This window comes from Accipiter gentilis, chromosome 6 (genome assembly GCF_929443795.1).
Source record: "Accipiter gentilis chromosome 6, bAccGen1.1, whole genome shotgun sequence".
NCBI lineage: Eukaryota > Metazoa > Chordata > Aves > Accipitriformes > Accipitridae > Astur > Astur gentilis.
Genome location: NC_064885.1, coordinates 4,089,792 through 4,102,786, shown reverse-complemented (window position 1 = coordinate 4,102,786; position 12,995 = coordinate 4,089,792). Strand labels below are relative to the sequence as shown.

The following is a 12,995-nucleotide window of genomic DNA, read 5'->3' as shown; positions in this document are numbered from 1 at the left end:
CCCCCACCCGTGTATCCTCCGCGCAGGCGGATCACGCTTTTCCACGCCAATACAGATCATCCACCAGCGGCTACCGACTACTGCTGCCCGCCACCTGGGTCCCTGCGGCCTTGCTCCGCGGGGGACAGCCACTGCCACAGCAGCCCCGGGTGGGCCAAGGGCGGCCGCCCCCTCCACCCGTGGTGTGTCCCCCACCCACCCGCGGTGAGCGGTGCCTGCGCCTTTAAGAGGAAACGCATCTGTTTGTTATTCCCCCTCCCGCCCCCCCCCGCGCGCTCCACGCCGGCAGCGCCAGGGCCGCTCCTATTGGCTGCCGCCGGCCCAGCTGCTGTCTGCGCGAGGCAGGCGGCGGGGAGGGCGGGCGATGCGTGCGTGCGTGTGTGTGTGTGTGTGTGTGTGTGCGTGTGTGCGCGCCGGGAAGGGCGGGAGCGCCCCTACCCGGCCTCGCGTTTTAATTGGTCTGGAAAAAAAATGGGCTGCGGCTGATCGTAGCCAACCGCCGGGGTGTTGCTATGTGCCAGCGGTCGGCGATTGGTTCCCGGTGGTGCCGCTCAGAGCCAGCAGGTTCTCCGGAGCGGTTATAAAGCGAAGGGAAGCTGGCGGGAGGGGGAGGGCGCTGCGGGGCTGCCTGCTGCGCGTCGGCCGCCGCGCTCCGTCTGCGCTGTGGGACGCGCTTGAGGCGGCCGCGCCGCGGCGAGTGAGTCCGGCGGTGGTGGTGGAGGGGGGGGCGAGGGCCGAGCGGCGGGGCCCTGCGGTGCGGCGGGCGGTGGCGGGGCCGGGCCGCTGCGCGAAGCTGCGCCACAGACGCGTCCCGGTTCTCCCCCCCCCCCCCCCCCCCTTTCCTCTCCCGCGGTGGGGCAGCGGGGACGGCTGGGCGGGTTTGGGGGGCGCTTCCTCAGGGCCCCCTGCCCCGGTGGGGTGTCTCAGTGAGGTGGTTTTTCCTCAGGGGAGCCGCGTCGCCTCAGGGGAGAGGGCCGGGGGGCCTGCGGCGACCCTGGGGCTGGCAGCGGGCGAGCAGGGCTGTGCGAGCGGCGGCCTTTGTCTGCGGGGCCGGGTGAGGGGCTGGAGGCCGGGAGGGCAACAGGTTCGAGCCCGGGAGAGCGTCCAAGGGGCATCGCGCAGGCGAGGCGAGAAGGGTTTGCCTTTCCCCGGACGCTTCCAGCGAGGGAGGAGATCAACAGGAGGGACCCGCGGGAGCGGGGCAGGGGCAGGGGCTGGCCGGCGGTGCCAGGAACCGCCGGAGGAGGAGGTGGAGGAGGAGCAGGGAATGGTCCTTCCTGACGAAGTAAATTCGTGATAAAAACCTGAAACCCCAGGTGAGATCTCTGCCTGCCACAGAGGTGCACGTGAGGCTTAGGTTTGTGACTCCCAAGTCTTCACCCGGGTTCTGGGGGCATCTCCTGAACCGTTGCCAGCACGGCCCAGAAGGCTGGCTGCTGACCAGGGAGAAGTTCCCCTGCTGCTGCTGCTGCTCTATTTACCAACACTGCTGCTGGAGTCCCTGGAGACCAGGCCTTTCTCAGCTGCAGGCTGTGGCTCTGTGCTACAGAAGTGACATCATGCCTGGTGTGGCAAAAGAGACGTCGCAGGGCACCTGGATCGGCCTGTGGAGAGGGCATCCTCGGCCCTACGTGATGCTTGGCGTTAAAAGGCAGGCAGTTTCTGCACATGATGCATTGAAACTGCTCCCCCGCAGGGAGCAGGGGTAACTCGGCTGGTCTGTGTTGTTGCTCTAGCCTCTGGTTATGGGTGTAGCAGCTTCCTCTTCTGCGGAGCGCTGTGCTGAGGTCCAGGGTCAGAAGGTGGAATGTCAAGGGTCCTTCCTCTCGTGCTTCTCCACAGAAACTTCTGGGTTTGATCCAGAAAAGCCAGAGACGTTTGAGATGACACAAGCAGCCATGGAGTGAGCTAGGGGTCCATAGCTTCAGGTTTTAATGCTGATTTTTGAAGGCAAAAGAATTGGAAATGTTCCAGATTAAAATGTGATCTTAATGGTGTACAAAATTAAGTTGAATGCTTGCCCCCTTCCTCCACAATTTACTGGAGTTACTGTGTACCCACTTTTTATCTGGCCTCTGTCTAAGAACTAGTGTTCTTAGCTTGCAGAGAGCAGTTAAGCGAGGGGTGGGATGGTACACCTGCCTTCCTGACACTGCCTTCCTCAGGGCCTACTACATGCTCCAGATAAGGATTTTCTGCTAATGCGTTTACAGTTACTTAAAGCTTATGCTGGGTATCAGGGAGAGGCCTTTGCTGAGTTAGGCGGTTGTAAACAAGCAGATACTGAGAGAGCCCTACTCATAATCTGTGAGAGGATTCTGCCTGGAGAGGATGTATTTTGTGACTTCATTCTTGCAGAGCACTCTCATTGATTTTGTTCAAGATCTCATCGTGTTGGGATCCATGCCTCTGGTTTCTTGTAAATGTTGTTTGCTGTGTAATGGCAGTGCTTGAATAGAGAATCAAGATGTTCTCCTTTTCTCACTGGATCTCGAACTCTTGTTTCCTGCTGAAAGACCATTTAAAAGTGATCCTTGTGCTTTGAAACTAAAGTTGCAAATGCTGTAGGGAGGGCAGAGACATTACTTTCATGTCATAAAGATGTCAAGTGGTTCTCTCCACCACCACCCCCCCCTCCCTTGGCTTTCTTTGCAGGTGTCTCTTTCATGGTGCTAGGATCAGAATAACTGGCAAAACTGTATAATTGAGCTCCCTTGTGTCCTCTGGATCCGCAGATTTTGAATAAATTATTTCCTTTCTTTGCTGTTTGGTGTGGGTAGTTGAGTCAGGGTTGTATTGAGGAAGACAGCACCTGTAAATCTACATTCCCTCAAAGGCTCCTTGACTCACGGATTGAATACCTGTTGCTGAGAGAGAATTTAATTAAGGAACTGGTCACTCTGGTGTAGGTCCTAGCTAGCATTTTAGAAAGTGGGAGCTCCTTGATCTAGTGTGGTAGTACACAGGCATTGCAAGGATTGCAGGGGAGTAAAAACCATTTATTTCTTGTTCTTGCATCACAGCCTTGCCTTTGACCATGTGTGTGGAAGCCTCTTGAAGAAATGCCAGTAAAGCTAGGCTTTTGTTGGGCTTTGGTCATTAACTGTCAAACCTTTGCTTGCTTCAACTTAAGCAGAGTCTTCATTAGAGGTCAACTACGAAGTGCTAGAGCAATGGGCTTCAAGAGGGATCACAAAGTGGAATCTGGAATGGAGAAATTGAGAGTTCAGTTCTCTTAGCTGCTTTGAAGCTGATCAATGGTGTTCAAGGCAGAATGGTGTAAGAGAGTGTATTTATCGCTTTGAAACCATAGCAAAGTAATACAGCTTCCTTGTTTTCCCCTCCTTGACAGAGACCTGTAAGTTGGTCCTTCAGGATGTTCCTTCTTTTCTGTGCTTGTTAATTCGGAGGTCTTGTCTTCTAGATCTAATCACAGTAACTAAAGGCTGAGGGTAGGTTTCCTTTTCCTTCCAGAAGCCAAGGCAGGTCCATAGAAGAGATGGACTATTCTGAGTTAAGGATTTTTCAGTTCTTTAGAACAGATCTTTAGCTAGTGAATCAGCATGTCTGGTGGTAGTGTGATGCTGATTGAGGATCTGGATCTCTTTTTCTCAAAACAAAGACCTTATATAGTTTGTCATCTTTGGGGAGACGAAAATACAGTTTTCTTGGTGGGCTGCTGCTCAGGAGTGCTGGGTCCTGGGCCTGAATCACACTCCCTGTTGCCCCCATCGGTCCCTGCTCTTCATCCTCCATGAAGTTTGGCAGTCAGTTCTCTCTGAGTCTGTTTTCTGTCATGTCTTATTTGCCTTTTTGTTCCTCGTTTGTCAGGGCAGGTAGTTGTCTTGCAGTATGTAAGCTGATTGTTCTTGCGTTTTGGCTTTGTGACCCTCTACTCAGTAGCCACATCTACCAGGCCTGTCTGAGGGTGTTTTCCCACCCGCTGCGGTGGGATGTGTTGGACATCGGGAGCAGCTTCATCTCCGGAAGCGTCACTGGACTGGCCAAGCCACTTAAGGCTGCAGGAAATAACATAATTAATGAGACTTAGTTCTCCCACATCTTGTACCTGACAATCTCGAGTCACTTGACAATGCTAATTAAAGCTAATCACGCTCCTCTGTTTTTAGTAAATAGCTATTATCCCTGCTTCACTCTTGCTTTAACAAATGATAGTGCCAGGCAATGTGAGTCATTGGAAGTTATGGGAATGCAACCGTAAGAGCTGCCTTCCGGTCTCTTTGCGCAGGCTTACACGTCCAAGTAGAGATCGTTTCTTTTACACCTGTTTTAAGTGTTGGTATAGCACGTTAAAAGGTGTGATGTTTTGCTGACTCACAAAAATATGTAGCTTTTTTACTCCTTTTTTTACGGCTGTTGTGACTTGTACAGAACTAAACTCCCAAGGTCGAGCAGAGTCTATTAAAAGTTTCAAAAGCTGAGGATGCTTTGAATTTGCCCTTCAGAGAACTTTTTGATCGACTGAGAGGGAGGGCAGAGTGGTGTCAAAGCTGCACTCTCACTTCTCCTGTTTCACATTGGCAGTGACTTCATTGTGAGGACAAAAATGTGGCGTGGTATGACCTAGGCGTTGCATAGCTCAGCCACAGAACTCTGGAAGATTGAGGTTTCACTGATGAAATATTGCTAAAGGATGGGTCGAGCAGTATGTTATTAAAAAGAGATTGTCCAGCATCACAAAAAAAGATGGAGTTAATTATTAACTGTGGGTAAAAAAAATCTTAACGAGAATCCCAGGAACTCCCAGCTCAAGCATGCGTCAGTAGGCACAGAACTGTAAGAGGTGAGTCAGTTCACGTACCTTGGCAGTAACATGCAGGCTAGTGAGGATATCCAGGAGGAACTAATGACAGAAACTGGCATGGTAACAGCTGACTTGACCCATCTTAAACTACGTTCAGTTATAAAGTATCTGTCATGTGAAGATTCAGGCTATAAATCTTCACCTGACCTTGCCCCCTTGATGTATGGGTTGCTAAATGAAAGCTAGAAGGAAGATGACTGAACTGCCACGGAAAGTATGTACGTTGTTAATATAGTAACTGTTGCATAAAAGATGTTACTGGCAGAGATCAGTCAGAATTCAATATCTTATCCTTAGCTTTACTTAGAAAAAGAGACAAATGTACCAGAGAAGAAAATGAAGTCACTATTTCTCCCGTGACAGATGTGCTTCCGGGCAGCGCAAGGCTAGTTAAAAGATGCTCCTGGGAAGAACCCTCTGAGCAGACGGGGTTTGTGAGCAGATGAAAACTTACAGGATTTGACAAGGGGAGCTTGCCAATAGTAAGTCATGACTGGTAGCTATGGCATATCCTTCTTTCAGCTACAAATGACTTTGAGGATATTGGAAGGATACTTGCAATAGATGAACGTTCTCACCGTGTTCCCTGTCAGTACCCAGCCTTTATCAGGGAAATAGATGGTCCGTCCAGCAGACCAAATTAATTGAATCCTAGTCATACCTACATTTGCCAAAAATGAAGACAATAGAGCAATATTAAGGAGCACAAAAGAAATGTAATAATATAAGATGATTTGGATAGCTGGACTGTTCTACAATTAAAACAAATGAGGAAGAGAAGCTGGGAAGATAGAGTGCTTCCATTTTGTCAGTAATTGGTCAGCTGGATGGGAAGAGCTTCTCTTTGATGTCTTTAGTTCAGGTTGGCACTAGAATAGCAAGGCGAGGGTCGTCTTTCATTTTGTAGAATGCTGTACGTACGCAATACTGGCAAAGTATGATGTCCTTGATCTGTGGCTCCAAATGTGGGCATCACATTGAACACACGGCTTTTTTTCAGCAGAAGCACGGGCATGAATTGAAGAGACCATCTTAAAAGTGCGTTTGAGCCATTGCTGTTATCTCGCTTGAGTGCATCATATATACTTGGCCAATTCAGAAGGACTGTTATCCCATTGCGGGGGAAGCTGGCATGAGTTTTTGCAAAATGTAAAGGAGGAAATGGAGTCATTTGTGTTTTAAATTAGTTTAGCTGGCAGTTTTTGTTTATTTGTGGCACAAGTGGGATTTGCTGGTAGGAGCAAAAGTAAGTGCTGGCTTGTTTCAAATTTCTCTTGGCCAACCACGATGCTTTTCTGCATGTATGATTCCTCTTGTATTTGGTAAGGCACACTGGCATCTATTGCAACTGGTTATTGAATTCAGCTGTGATGGAGTGTACCTGCAAAGCAGAGGTGGGCAGCTTGCAGCTATAATGTGCGCCACGTTGCTTCTTATCAGCAGCGCAGGCTCTTCTGCATTGCAAAGGTATTGCTGCCAGGCAACTCGTAGGAGAGTGGGAAGAGAATTCAGCCAGAGGTGTCAGTCATTCCTCGATAGAGACTGAATCTTGCAGTCCATGTTCGTGTGGTTTCAGAGACAGGCCCAGAAGAGGTAACAAATTTTGACGCCAGCCCTGTGACATGATATCCATCCTAGCTGACCTGTGCCTTTTGAGATGAAATTTTAAAGGGAAGAATTTGATTAAAATTCCAGAATGATTCCACTTCCCTGCTTGCCAGGGGTGTCTGTGGTGTGTCTGAGTGGATTGTTTTGAACAGTGTTCTGAATTGCGGGGAGAGATGAGTTAGCAGTTATGACACTGAGTGGTCTGAGTCCAGCCTTAGATCTGTAAATGAAGTCAGAAGGTTCTCATGGTGATCTGGTCTCCATAGTCTGCAGCCAGGAAAGAAGCATCTCTGCGCCATCTTCATGGAGTTTTTTTAACCTGTTCTTCACTTTCCAGTCAGTTGTGCACTGTAGTTCAATACAAGAAAGCTTTTGCTTTGAACGCAGGAGTCCTCTGGACTTGCTTCTCACCACACGGTTGTGCTTGAGAACCTGACAGTGCACTGGTGTGGATGTTATGTATTTAAAAAAATAGTAAGTGAAACTTTTAAAATCAATTTAATCTCGGAATTGACAGAAGGCAAATCAACTATGTAAAGAACAATTTTTTAAAAGATTTTTAAAAATTACTTCGTTTTTAATAAATTATGGATTAATAGTGTATACAGTGACAAAGCTAGACAGGCTTAAAAAATTCCAACCCAAAGGGAGTTTTAAAGATTTGCTCTTTGTTCCTTTTAAGTTTCAGCTCATTTTTATGTACCTTCCACATCATCTTCATAGAAAGCCTCTCCATCAGAGAGAGACCAGGAAGTTTGTTGTGGGTGTGCTGAGTCTATTTTTTATTAAAAGGGTTGTGATAGACCATAGACTGACGTATTGCCTGTTTAAAAAAACCCAACCAACCAACCAAAACCCAAAAAAGCAAAACACCACCACAACAAAGGAAACCCCCAAACCCACCAGTGTTTAAAATGCTATTAATATAATTGCAATGACAGTTTTGACAGGTTTTGTATTGATAGCTATTCAACAGAACAATAACTCTGATGTTTTTCCTGACAGGCTGGCTATGGTATGTGGAGCATGGCAGGTGCAGCATGGTTGGCATCGTGCCTGTCCCTGATTCACTATGGCCAGATAGTCTTTAATTGCTTCTTGCTGAATCTCTTTTTGATGCCCTCTAGTGGTTACCTGGCAATTGTCTGCAGTACTGTTTGCCATTAGTATCGCCTTTTTGCATCCATCCATCCAGGTCTTTTTCCCAGAATCATAAAGAGCTTCCCAGTGGTGAAGGGTGCTGTCTCCAGTGTGCAGAAGAGAGAACTAGGGCCCACAGAAATGAAGGCTTGCTAGGAGATATCCGGAGGAGTAAAGGGGGTTAAATGTATTTCTAGTTGCAGGCAGTCTAAGTGAGAAACCTCATCTCTACTATTATTTGTATTGCAATTGTGTCTATGTATTTGATAAAAGTAAATGCAGAGGATTCCTGCCAGCCCTGTTGCACCATTTCTCATGTTATTTTTCTGTCTCCAAGGTCTTGCAAGGTTTGGATATTGACTGGAAGGAGCACAGGCGTTAGAGGAGGACACTTAGAGTTCATGTATCAGTAATGACTTTTGATTGTGCTAGTACTGCTGAGCTGCATGCAGTGTCATCAAGTGTTTGAAATTGGTGCATTTCAGAAACTTGATACTGAAGGAGTAAAGGTCCATTGTGTACATCCATATGCTATTTAAACTAATCTCTTGGCTTTCCCTTGTGTTCCATGTTTAAATTCAGAATGGTCGTCCTTTCTTTCAGAGCCTTTCACAATGTACATCCTACCCTCCTACCTTCCGATGATCTGGCTTCATCTTTTGCAAAGCTGTTGCAGTCCTTTATGGTAGTGAGGATCTCCAGAGCTGCCCCAAACCAGGATCTTTTGTTGCGGTACTACATCAGCAGAGTATGAAAGCTCCTTAGCTGTGCAAGGTGTCTTGGAGGGTTCAGCACCTGAGATTCTGACAATAACTTTTATTCCATAGGGAAGGCTGGCAAAACTGGGCATTAAAGCCAGACTCCAATTTCAGCATACCACCATAGAGGCTACCCTTCCTCTTTCAAACTGCAATGCATTAAGCAACGTTAAGGCAGTTTCCATGTCAGGAAAACCCTGGTAAGTAAGTGTGCTTACCTCAAGCATTTTCTCAGAATCATGCTAAGACCCTGGAGCAACACAGGCTGCTACAATTTGTGGCCTTTTAGAAACTGAACGCTCTCCAAACCTGATTCTTCTTGTGCTTTCATTGCACTCAGCGTAAGTATATCTCTAGCTCTTTCTATATTAATGAGAAGAGACGCCAAAGAAGAAAGGTTGGGTTTCCAAATAGATGGATTTTTTTCAGAGCTACTGCAGGCAGCTTTCTATAGCATTTGCTGTGTTCTAATAAGCATTTAATGGACTAAGGTTCATCTTAATCAACTAATCCATAAAACAAACCCTCAGACCCAACAAACCTGTTGTTTGTCCTGCCAGAATGAACAGGAACTTCGCATCTGAGCAGCATTGCACGTGGGTTTTATGCAAAATTAGACTTGCGTGTGATATTTTTTTGTTCTCTGCCATTGTGGCATATGGACTTGTCCAAGCAGTAGCCTTGTCTAGGAAGTGTTTGGCACAGACTTGGCATTTCTCCTTTTTTGTGTTTCCTGAATTGCTAAACAGCTTCATGTGAAAAACGGCTGTTGGACAGGTGGAGGGTGAATACTGAACTAAAAAGTTGTTTGAACAGCAAAATGCGTGTCATGGTTTTTCCTTTATGGAGGTGGCATCTGCTTAAAACTTAGCAGGATTAAGCAGGGCAGCCCTAACATACACAGTGCATGCAAGCAGTACATTTAAGCTGATTCCCTCACCGATAACCACAGTAAACAGTGTTGATAAGAATTCTAGGCAAAAGCTTTCCTTTTGTCTAAACCTGTTTTCTGACTTCTTGTGAACTAATTAATATGCACAGATTTCTGTTCCATTGACTTGAGTGTGTCCATCCCAGAGATAAATTTCTCTTGAAGAAATGATAAAAATACTGGATTATGTTGCTGGTGACAGAAACTTCTCTCTCTAACAGTATTGGGCACGATGATAAAATAAAGCTTTTTCTTTTTTTTTTTTTTTTGATGTGTGAATGGAATGACTCCAGTAATGCCCACTGTCAGTGAGGCTGATGAACATTAACTCACCATTCTTAAAAAACAGAGGCACAGCCTAAAATTATCCCCATGCCTTTTTTCTACAGTAGAATGAATGCACCGTTAGCTGTTACATGTGTTTTAATTCAAACGTGTTTGCTACTAGGACATAAAAAAATGGAGGAGGTTGGTTTTCGCATTGCTGAGAGCCATGGATCCTATTTAATATGTTTCAAGATGATACTCAAGACAGAAATGGGTCCTTACAAGCTACTAGCTGTGCTCATGGGATGTAAGGATGCATTTCCTATTGTTTTTCCTCTCCTCTCCCTTACTGTGATGAGAACAGACCTCTCGGTAGATAGCGCACAGAAGTGCTCAGACTGTCGGGCTGAATGCTGTATGAAGGTAGTGCCTTTATAAAGTATGGCTACTGTATATGAGCTTATCTGAAGTTTTTTTCAAGGCAGTTTCTTACCTAGGTTTCCCACCAAGTTCTTAGCTCACAAATCTTTATTCTCTCCCCTGCCTTAAGCAAAGAGATCAATTTGATGTGCCTTCTCAGCACAGTACTCAGAACAGGAATTGCAATTAATCTTAATCTGTGCTCTGATACCATCTCACTTGAATATATTTTTTTTGTCCACTTCTAAAAGGTCAGATTTTCTGCTGACATTAATTGTGTTACGAGGTCAAATAAATGAACGCTCATGAAATGCTTTTGCAAAAAGCTGCATGCAGCAGATAATTTGTGTGTGCGTGTGTCTTCATTTCTCTGTTAGATAAATGCAGTTGTAGTATTTCCTGGTTTACTCGTCGTTCTAGAGCATTGATGCTTAGGAGGCCTCGAGAGAGGGGTCAGCAAACAACAAATTAAGGGATTGCACTTATATTATTCTGGCTGGGTATCATTTATGTCTCCATTTGGCTTTGAGGATGCCTGTGGACTGCTTTCTCCAGCTGTTGTGCTGCAGTGCTAGGCAGCTGATAAGAGAAGAAATGTTTGGCGTAATGGTATGGGAGGGAAGCGGTAAAACTGGTGGTTGGTATATTTACCTATCTGTGCTGAAGAACAGGAGAGAGAGGGCATTGCACCATTTCATTACAAATCCATGAAATTTGAGGTTTGGACACAGTCTGGTTTTTTCATTCAAAAATCGGGTAAAGCGATTGTCCGTCCATCCTTGCGCTTTCCTCCAGATGGTCTGTCCAATGTAATCTGTTTCTTTCAGACAGGGCTTGGTGCTTTGCCGTGGAATCCAATTGCATTTGGCCCCAGAAAGAGCACACTTAAGTTTCCCGCTTCCGTGCACTTGGAGGACAAGGCAGGTGGCTCACAAATTCCAGGTTCTGAGATCTGTTACAGCTGAGATACAGTGTATCAGCTGCTGAATGGGGCTTGGAATGTGGGGATGATGCTGTTGTCTTGTGACTGTAAAGGTTGGCACTTGTTTAGTTCAGGAAGGCTGGGATGCATTGCTTTTACTTACACCTAAACAGCAGAAAATAAGGAAGGATTCTACTTTGTTTTGCATCTTGTTTCTGCCCTGTTGCAAGCTTAGGGTTCAGTCCTCAAAGTGTTCCTCACCTTGTAGGGGAAAACAATGCTGTATAATACAAAACTAACTCAGTTTTGACAAGTCTGGTGCACATGGAGAAATGGGGCAGGATACAGGTGAAGACTGCCTGATTGCTTTACTTTTCTGATTAGTGTATATGGCAGATCTTGCTGAAATACGGAGATGCAGCTGTGTACCAAATAGTGCACAGTCTGCGTAGCTACCGGTTGGCCAGGTAAATTCCTGGCAAGACCCCTTTTGTCTGAACAAGAGGAGGTTTAGTTCCTAACAAGCTGGGCAGTGAGTCCTTCTGTGTCAGGATGGGTCTTCCAAAGCTCTCACTGTAACTTTAATTGGAAAAGGTTAATCTGATTAGTTAGTGTTTGCAAAGAGCTTTAAGGATGAAAAGTGCTATGTAAGTGCTGACTGTTATGATCAGGATCGATATGCTTTATCAGCAGTTTGCTGGATGAGTAAGACTCTTTTTTGCCATTTGACTCTAAGGGACCTGCCTTCTGGAGAGCAGAAGAAAAGTATTTTAGAAAAAGGAAAAATGGGTATCCCGTTGTCTGACTGGTGGCTGCCTCCTAGTGAGCACTGTGCATGGTCATGATATAATGAACCTTTGACTGCACCAAATGATGCCCACGTGAGCCTATGACGACCTTCCAGTATAGTGCTTGTAGGAACTGTTTACTGGAAAGCTTGCAGATAGCGTGCCTGGCTTTCAGGGATCATCCAGCTGGCAGTAGGTTCAGTGGGTAATGCTTTCAGAAACACTAAAGCAACTTGGATACCTTGAGTCTTGTTTTTCAGAATTGACGAGAAGACTTAGGAGCAGAAGTGTTGAAGACAGGGGTTTCCATAAATGGCACTTTGGTACCCAAGTGATGAGGTTTTTTGCAGATCTGACTGTCTGACAGAGATCACGTACGAGGCTTTCTAGCAAATAGTAGTAATGGATTCACAGTCTGATTTTTGTTGTTGTTTTCCAGTATGACTTGGATAGTTTTGTCGTGGTAAGATACTTGTGACCAATGCTAACACTGGGCAGAAGAGATCATCTAAATGGGATGCTTATGGGTTCTGCAGGACTGCCTCCTACAACAATTCTCTTGGGCCCTGCCTTCAGTTCCCCTATTGACTTTCTGATTTCCATCCTGCTGTTTTGACACTTTTCCCTTTAGCAGGCCAGAGAGATGTATTTGCTTAGAATAGCTCCAGTCCAGCCATTCTCTACGGCGTACCTTGAGCCAGGTGTGTGGCTGGTGCTTTTTCTGGGACAGTGCATCCTACTGAGCAGTAGCAGAGCCAGCTTAGCACACAAACTCCAGTGACGTATTTTAGCAGTGTAGCAGCATAGTGACCTGGGCTGCCTTTATTCTAACCTGGAAGATTATCAGCTGTGCTTCAGGCGAGTTACTCACCCTGGTTTGGAGACCAGCTCTTAAGCTCTTGTACTTTTCTGTCCACTTCAGAAATTTCCTTTGCAGGTCAGGTGTGGGGTTTTTATTTCTTGGTTTTCTTATTTTCTGGGGAGGAGTGAGGGGGGCGGTGGTATTGTTCCAGTATTTGATACACAAAGCACAGACTCTGAAACTGAACAGAATCAAGTTTTATGGAAAGGAATATCCTCGGGGGAGGAGCAGCCAGAGTTCATGATTAATTTCTAGAGCATGCATGCACGCCATGTATCAGGGAAAAAAGGGGAGCTGCTTCCTTTATCCTTTATGCTTCTTCCATCCTGAAAAGAAACATTTGTAGCTGGTAAGGCTTATAGATGGGATCTGAAAAACTGATTTCTGCCAACAAAAAGAGACCCAGACTTGAGCTGCCTTGAAGGTTCTGTCAGGTTGTAAAAAGTTTTCCATCCTGAATAGGATTTTTAACTC

The 12,995-nt window shown here is 46.2% G+C and overlaps 1 protein-coding gene across 1 annotated transcript in view; it reads left to right on the top strand.

Moving 5' to 3' along the window:
* The first annotated feature begins 603 nt into the window (after positions 1-603).
* The window catches only part of YPEL2 (yippee like 2), a 39,801-nt gene continuing 27,409 nt past the window's right edge, over positions 604-12,995 (top strand). Inside the window, exon 1 of the mRNA XM_049804062.1 lies at positions 604-697. The gene's annotated coding sequence lies outside the window, so the exon portion shown is untranslated. The remainder of the gene's footprint in view (positions 698-12,995) is intronic.